This window comes from Heloderma suspectum, chromosome 16, assembly GCF_057233095.1.
Source record: "Heloderma suspectum isolate Gila_16-S chromosome 16, 16-S_ref, whole genome shotgun sequence".
Taxonomy (NCBI): domain Eukaryota; kingdom Metazoa; phylum Chordata; class Lepidosauria; order Squamata; family Helodermatidae; genus Heloderma; species Heloderma suspectum.
Window position 1 is genome coordinate 11,855,339 of NC_139473.1, and position 8,105 is coordinate 11,863,443.

At 45.5% G+C, this 8,105-nt stretch overlaps 1 non-coding gene across 1 annotated transcript; it reads right to left on the minus strand.

The window, feature by feature from the left end:
- Positions 1–435: 435 nt before the first annotated feature.
- Positions 436–618, minus strand: LOC146334968 (U2 spliceosomal RNA). Its single transcript, XR_014786208.1, has one exon. It is a non-coding gene; the product is annotated as a U2 spliceosomal RNA (small nuclear RNA).
- Between the last annotated feature and the right edge of the window lie 7,487 nt (positions 619–8,105).

An 8,105-nucleotide genomic window follows, 5' to 3' on the forward strand; every position in this document is an offset into this window, starting at 1 on the left:
CAGAGAAAAAAGGCAGGGGTGTTAAAATCTTTTTCACTCACTCACTCAAACACAAACATTTTAGGTTTTCAAAATCTGATACTCTAGGGAAGCTTCACCCTCACTCGGCGGCAGGGAAGAGGAGGAGGCGGCTGGAAGAGCCTGGCCCACAGTGGTAGGCTGGGAGTGGGAGGGACCTGGCTGAGACCTGGCTCTTAAAAAAGTCCCAGGTCTTCGTCCCTGTGAGACCCCCCACCACTACACCCCTGCTTTCCAAAGTTGACTCCACCCCCAGAATATGAAGACGATGACTCCCCAAGGAATCCTGGCCCCGCCCACAGATGGCAAGTGTCCACCGACGGATTACCAACAGGAGATGCAGCCCTCAAGAGAAGAAACAAATGACCCCCATGCCTGCTGTAAGATATTCTTTTAAACTCAGAACTCCATCCTGCGCATGGGCCGAAACATTGTATTTTATTTATTTATTTATTTATTTCTATACCGCCCAATAGCTGAAGCTCTCTGGGCGGTTCACAAAAATAAAAATATATAGTCCTCAAATAGAGGACATATCAGATATTAAACTGATAAGAACAGATACTACACTTGATCTTAGCCAAAAGGCCGAGAAGCGAAGAAGAAACATGGTATGTAAAGTTCAAAGCTTATTCTTTTTCAGTTGTAGCAATGACATTAAGGTGGCGGGTTGTATCCTAGGGATGGATAGACTCAACTCCACCTGCACCGTCAGGTGCTTGCTATGCCACCACCCCTGTTCTGCTCCGTGTGGACGAGCTGATGTGCAGTCTCAGAGCGCCCAACTGCCACCCAACCCCTTAGCGAGCCACCAAAAAACCCGAGCCGCCACTTTTGCAAAGAAAGAAAGAAAGAAAAATGGCGGGTGGGGTTTTCCTGCAAATATAATGTGATGTAAATGGATTATTGGATTACTGCAAAGTGCTCTATGTGGGGCTGCCCTGAGGACTGGTCCGGAAGCTGGTGCTAGCGCAGAACGCAGCGGCTCGGCTGCTGTGGGGAGCTGCCCCTTTTCAATGTGTAACTAGGGATGGACGGAACACTTACCTTCAGTTCCATTCTGTTTCCGCTGGGGGGGAGGCGCTCCATCCCTCCGCCTGGAATCCTGGATGGGGGGGAGGCGATCCAGTCCTCCCCCCCGGAATCCTGCACGGCCGGCTCCACTCCGTGGCCAAGCCGTGGAGCCACCGGCCGGCTCTGGCTGCCCGCAGCCGGACATCCGGCCGCTGGGCAGCCTGCAGGGATGCAAATGGCGGCGGCAGTAGCCACTGCCATTTGCGTCCCCGTATTTAGCCGTGATAGGCTGCGTAAGTATTTACGTAGCCTATCACAGCAGGGGAAAAAAAAACCCAGCGTATGCAAATGGCAGCAGCTACAGCCGCCGCCATTTGCGTTCCTTATTTTTCGCTGTCTTAGTCTACATCAATATTTACGTAGACTAAGACAGCGAAAATAAAGGAGAACGCAAATAGTGTAGTGGGTGCTATTTGCGTTCCTTTTTGATTCGCCGTTTTAGCCTACGTAAATATTTACGTAGCCTAAAACAGCGAATCAAAAAGGAATGCAAATAGCGCCCACTACACTATTTGCATTACCCTTTAGTTTCACCATCTTAGTCTACGTAAATATTGACATAGACTAAGAAGGCGAAAAATAAGGAACGCAAATGGTGGCGGCTGTAGCCGCCACCATTTGCATATGCTTTTTTTTTTTTAACCCAGACGTGATAGGTTACCTAAGTCTTTATGTAGCTCATCACGTCTATGTAAAAAAACAAAAAACACACAGACTGCAAATGGCGGTGGTGGCAGCCGGTCGGAAGACCAGCCACCGCCGTCGCTGAAGCTGCCGCTGTAACCGCCACCATCCGGAACATCCGCCCCAGGTAAGTCTCGTCCCGGGGGGGATCCGCGGGGGGCGGCAGGCCATTCTGCCACGGATTTTGGGGGGCCGAATGCACTGGCATTTGGCCTCACCGAGATCTGTGGCGGAATTCTCTGACATTCCTATGTGTAACTCCTTTGCTCAGGGAACTGCACAGGCTGCCTATTCGCTACCGGGCCAGGTTTAAAGTATTAGTACTAGAGTATAAAGCCCAAAAAGAGCCTCGTGTGGCACCGAGTGGTAGGTGGCAGTATTGCAACTGAAACTCTCCCCATGACCTGAGTTCGATCCCAGCAGAAGCTGGGTCCCAGGTAGCCGGCTCAGGTTGACTCAGCCTTCCATCCTTCCGAGGTCAGTAAAATGAGTACCCAGCTTGCTGGGGGACAGGTAGTCATGACTGGGGAAGGCAATGGCAAACCACCCCGCTACAGTCTGCCATGAAAACGCCAGCGAAAGTGGCATCCCTCTAGGAGTCAGCAATGACTCGGTGCTTGCACAGGAGGAACCTTTCCTTTCCTACAAAGCCCAAAACAGCTTGGGACCAGGATACCTGAGAGAGCGCCTTCTCCCTTACCAACCTGCCCCATCACTGAGGTCATCAGAGGGCATATTCCTGGTGGTTCCACATGGACCTATGGCCAGGTTGGAGTCCACCAGGAAAAGAGCCTTCAGCGTGGTGGCCCCTGTCCTGTGGAACTCCCTGCCTTTAGAGGTCAGGCAGGTGCCAACATTCTGTTAGTTTCAGTGCCTCCTGAACACACTGTTATTTCAAGAGGCCTTCCTTTCATGACCAGCCGTGGTTTGTTAAATTCCACCTTGTTGGGGTTTCTCTTTTTAAAAAACGTTTTATTTATTTATTTATTTATTTATTCATTCATTCATTCATTTCATTTCATTTCATTTCATTTCTATGCTGCCCAATAGCCGAAGCTCTCTTTTAACTCTTTTAACCTGCTGTTTTATTCTTTTACCATGTTGTTCACTGCTCCGAAATCTTCTGATGTGGAGTGGTATATAAATATTGTAAATCAATCAATCAATCAATGGTGGCCATAAAGTGGCCATTTGCACAACATGACCTTGGCGAGTGGGTCCAGTAAGCAAGGCGGCTCAGGAAATGGGGTCTTGGATGCCAAGCAGGGGGGAGTCTGCTGGACTCCATCCCTGTCGGACTGCTGCAACATCCTTACTGTATCCTCCTCACCACTAAAATGCTCCAGATGTAGCAAAAGAGGGGAGACAGTTTTGCCTCCTTTCTTCTGCAAAAGCACTCTCCCCTACACACATATTCAGCCCAAAGTTCTTCTTTTTAAAAACATTTGGACTAGCCTTAGTAACTAGTTGCAGAACATTCTCTGGAGTCTTTTTTTTTTATTATTAATAACATTATCTATAAATCATCTTTTTTAATAAATCGAAACATTCTCATTTCATTCACACACACACACACACACACACCAAAAGCGGAGGAATAATATTTTCTCTCCAAGAGAGATATATGTTTTTTTCCCCCTCTGGACAATGTACTGATTTTAAGTACATCTATTTTTGGAACCTTCAAAGAATAGCTATTACTGCTCAATTACTGTGCTTCATTAACTGAGTTAGAACCCATATAAATATTACAAGTCTATGGTTAAAAGAAGAAAAAGAAGAGGAAGGACTGGGGAGGTAGAAGTGTGTGTGTGTGAGAGAGTGAGAGAGAGAGAGAGAGAGAGAGAGAGGATCAAAGCAGAATAGGATGTATTATAATTAAGGATGAGTGCATTCCCCCATTGTATTCCTTTATTACACTGTGGCCTTGCCTTGCTTTGCATTCTATACTTCCAGAATTGTAGCTCAGCTTAGGGTGCTTGAGGAATTGGATATTTGCAAATACCTGTAGAGTAGTTTTATCCTGTCGAGGTTTGCATTACCTTCACAAGTGGAGCCTGGTGGATTCACTGTCAGTGGGGCAGTGAGTCCATTCTGGGTTTCAGTCAGAACCAGTCAGAACTCTAAAGGAGCTACCCAAGGTGCTACTCTCTGGTCCTCAATTCATTGCATTATAGGAGGTGACTGTTTATCCTTCCAGTGTTCTAATATCTGTCTTTTAGCTGTCGAGAGGGTACGGAGAATCCATTTATGCTGACCATTCATTGATTTCCATGAAGCAGATAAATAATTTCCAGGTCCCAGGGCATCGTCTGAAGACACATGAGGTGGCCACCTTGCTGAAGCTAAGCAGGTCTGGGTCTGGCCAGTGCTTAGAGGGGAGACTACCTGGGAACCCTTGTAGCCACCTTGAGTTCCATGATGGAAGAAAGGTGGGATAGAAATGTAATAAATAAATAAATAAATAAATAAATAAATAAATAAATCATGTACAATGAATATTAAAGACTGTTCCAGTACAAAAATCATGCTGGTGCCCCATCTAACAGGTTTCGTCAAGAATTTTTCTGACCATTTCTAAATTCTACTCAACCAATTTCCTGGAACATATGATGACTAATAGCCTTCCATCTGGGCTTTGTCATTAACAGATCGAATGCAGGGGTGGGCAGGCATCAAGCTTGTGGGATCTACTTTATTCGTTTTTTAAAATGTTTAAATTGGGGCCCTAAGATCCACCAACTGGAGGCTGGTGTGAAAGATATATACTTAGAATTTTATTTATTTATTTATTTATTTAAAATATTTCTTGACCATCTTTCAGGGCAGAAGCCCTCCCAAGGCTGCTTACAGCAAGAAAATACATAAAAAACAGTTGACATATTAAAATAAAAACATAAAAACAATAAAAGCAACAATTAAAGAATTCAGAGCCCAGGAGTTTGTTCTGAGTAGCAAAACGCAATGGAACCCACACCCAAATCCACTCTTGTGTGTGTGTGTGTGTGTGTGTGTGTGTGTGTAATTGCTCCAACAAGCCATTTGGCAGTGGAAGTGTTAAGCCTTCAGAGACTCTTCTTTTGAGAATAGCTTCACTGGATTCATTTATTTTGTGCTTTCTTGACTTTCTCTGTGTCCCAACTGAAGGACACCTTTGAAACAGAGGGATGAGCCATAATGAGGCACAATATGAAAATTAATCAAAGATGACACTGGAACTGATGTGAAAAATAATTTCTTTGGCACAGAATCTCCCTTTTCTTGGACACAATAGCAATTGTTTACCACTCAAAATGTTCTTAAAGGACTTGTGCAAAGAGGAAATGCTAATGTCTGGTCGTGGGAAGGGGTGTTCGAGGAAAAGGGGCTTTAACACATTCTCTGACCCAAATGGGATACTTGGTGGTGAGACACTGAGGTTCCAATTCCCTTAGGCCAGGGGGGTTGAACCTCGTTTGGCTCATGGGCCAAATTCCATTTTAGAGTTCTTGGAGGCTGCGCTCCAGTGGTGACTGGGGACAAAGCCCAAAGGGCCAGTGTGGCGTGGTGGCTAGAATGCTGGACTGGGAATTAGGAGACCATGAAAGCTCACTGGGTGACTTCAGGCCAGTCACTGACTCTTAGCCCAAACCTACCTCACAGGGTTGTTGTCGTGATGATAAAATGGAGAGGAGGAAGATTAGGTACGCCACCTTGGGTTCCTTAAGGAGGAAAAAAAGGCAGGATATAAATGTAATAAATAAATACCCCCAATCCCTCCCTACACTTCCGGTGCCACCATAAATCTACACCCCTTTATTAATATGCAACTTTTCCTTAAGATAGCTGGTCATTAGGCATGAGACAAAACATATCAGAAGTACGAGGAAAGTAAACAAATTTATATAGTATTTTATTACAAAGAAATAAAACAAGAAAGCTTATTAATTAAGATTGCTGTTAATACTTTAAAACTGGGTTTCTGCGTGGTTACTTTTACCACTGGTCAGATGTTAGAAACCCCAGTCCCTAAACCTAACCAAACTGACGCCAAGCTCCACCCCAGTTAACTCGCAGACCTAATAATGAGGGCTTCAAGGAAGTCTAGGGATGCTGGAGGAATTTGTCTGGGGGGTGGAGTTCACCAAGCTTTCAGCAGTTTGCTGGACCAATTCAATCTACATCAAGTCAGGCTAGCTCACAGATTTTCTGGGGGTGGTGGTCCTGGTCAACAGAAAGTTGTACAAATTGCAGCTCCAATTTGCGTAATTTGCACAAATCCCAGCCGTAATTTGCTTAATTTATGCACGTGGACGTGATGGTCTTGTAGGCCCCTTCCAACCCTATAATTCTATGATTTCTATGCTGGCCGTAATTGGCGTAAATTAAGCAAATTCTGGCCAGAATTTGAGCAACGTTCTCTTGACGAGGAAAAAAACAAACACACAGACAGAAGTTCTCAGATTTCGGGAATAGCCTGCGGTTCGGCTTGCCAAGCTGGGCGAGCGGGGGGATCCTTCAGGACCCCAAAGGGCCTGATTTTGGAAGGACAGACTTTTCTAAAGTCTTCTCTGTCTGGCAGAGTTTGACTTCCACCTGGAGTCTTTAAGGCTATTCACTAGGCTTCCCCTGAAGTCTTCAGTTTGGTCCAGCAGCTACTTAGTCTTCAGACCAGCAGCAGCATCTTTCCTCCCAAGGCTGCCACAGGAGTCTTCCCCTCCTCACTTGCAGGCCTTCTTTGGCTTCTGCCTCACGTGCTCTCAGCTCAGCTTCATGGCCCTTCTTCCTGCCCGATGTTTTCTTCAGGCTCCCCAGCCTCTCACAAAGGCACTTCCTGACTATTCTCCCTCAGGCAAAACTCCCCCATGACAGACTTCCCCAGACAGACTTCTCAACAGGTCCTTATATATTCTCCAGTCAGTCCCCTCCAGCCAATCAGCTTTGGTGTGGCCCACGTTCCATCACACCTCCCATGTTCAAACCAATGGGCATCTTTAGAATGTTCAGTTGTGCTCCAGTCAGATGGCACCAATTTTGATCCTCGCTTCCCAAAGTTCCCATACATAAAGACGGAAACGTGGCCTTACATCCCTCTCAATGGCAACACCAACAGCCACTCTACCAAGATATTCACAATATTTCTTTCCTCAGGCCTTGTGTAAAGACATGCATTTTCCTCATGTACTTTTTCTTTTTTACTTTGTTTGATTCAATTATTGTGCATAATACAATGAGCTTATAGTTAACAAATACAGTGACAGTCAACTATTCAAACAAAACCTATAGAAACTGTGTTCCCATTCTTATTTGAGTTACGTTAACAGTAGAATGACCCCTCATTTAATTAATTCTCTCCAAAATGATGTTGGGGGATATTGCAGGCTTTGTTGACAAACTCAATGAAGGGAAACCAGATTTCCATGAAATGGTTATGTTTAGGGACCCTTTCAGAACCCTACTATGGTGGGTGGGTTAGTCTCTCTGAAAGTGCAGTATTTCCCAGATATTGGTGAACCAGCCCTTCATTGTGCTGTCGGCATCTGTTTTCCAATGTCGTACTATTTCTAGTCACACTGCTAGCAACAAAAATAGGACTACCTCGCAGTGTGGCAAATTGCCTCGTACATTAGCCGGTAGAGTTAGCCGTGCTAAGGTGGGTTCTGGCACAATGATGCATCCAACAATGTCAGCAATCACCCCAAATACTCCAGACCAGATGTGTTGAACCTGGAGACAGTCCCACCAAATATGGACCAGCGTCCCAGCACTCTTTTATCCCCTCCAACAACACGGAGACAGGGAAGGGTTCATCCGATGAAGTCTGGTTGGAGTAAAGTGCCGTCTGTATATTGTTTTAATTGTCAACTCTTTCAAATTGGCGGAGACAATCTTGAAAGGTGGTTTGGTCCAAAGTTTGATCCAACTGTCATTGCCTATTTGGCACCGTTGATCACTTTCCTAGACCGTCTTTAATCTTTGTGTGGCCAGGTGAGCGGCCAAATGGGCGACGAAGAAATTCAATAAATAAATAAATAAAATTGTGTGTCATTGAAACAAAACGTAACAGATAAACTTCTCCTCAGTTTTCCCTCAGCTTCTTCACACCTTGTGAGGATGAGTGCCCATTTGCTGTTGCAAAGGAAGGCTCCTTGTGAGTAAAGGACTCCTCCTAGACCATGTATGCCTGTAATGTTGCATAAATGGGCCTCTTTACAGCCACCATTTAGGTAAAATTGGCCTTTACAGAAAAGGCCAAGCTGCCATTTTGTGCAGAATGGCAGCTTGGTGGAACAGCAGGGGCTGCCACACTTCTGCATCAGGGGGCTGAACCCCAACCGGACACCCACAGC